A 346-nucleotide genomic window follows, 5' to 3' on the forward strand; every position below is an offset into this window, starting at 1 on the left:
ACACCAAGCTGGGGGGTTGTTGATGTGCTGGAAGGCAGGAGGGCTCTGCAGAGGGACCTGGACAAGCTGGATCCATGGTTTGATTCCAAGGGGATGAGGTTCAACCAGGCCAAGTGCTGGGTCCTGCCCTTTGGCCACAACAAGCCCCGTCAGCCCCAGGGCTGGGGACAGAGTGGCTGGAGAGCAGCCAGGCAGGAAGGGAGCTGGGAGTGTGGAGGGACAGGAAGCTGAACATGAGCCAGAGTGTGCCCAGAGGGCCAAGAGGGCCAAGGGATCGTGGCCTGGCTCAGGCAGAGTGTGGCAGCAGGAGCAGGGAAGGGATTCTTGGCCTGCACTCAGCGCTGGG

This window comes from Empidonax traillii, unplaced genomic scaffold (assembly GCF_003031625.1).
Source record: "Empidonax traillii isolate 1590-97213 ecotype Southwest subspecies unplaced genomic scaffold, ASM303162v1 scaffold2279:size29112, whole genome shotgun sequence".
Taxonomy (NCBI): domain Eukaryota; kingdom Metazoa; phylum Chordata; class Aves; order Passeriformes; family Tyrannidae; genus Empidonax; species Empidonax traillii.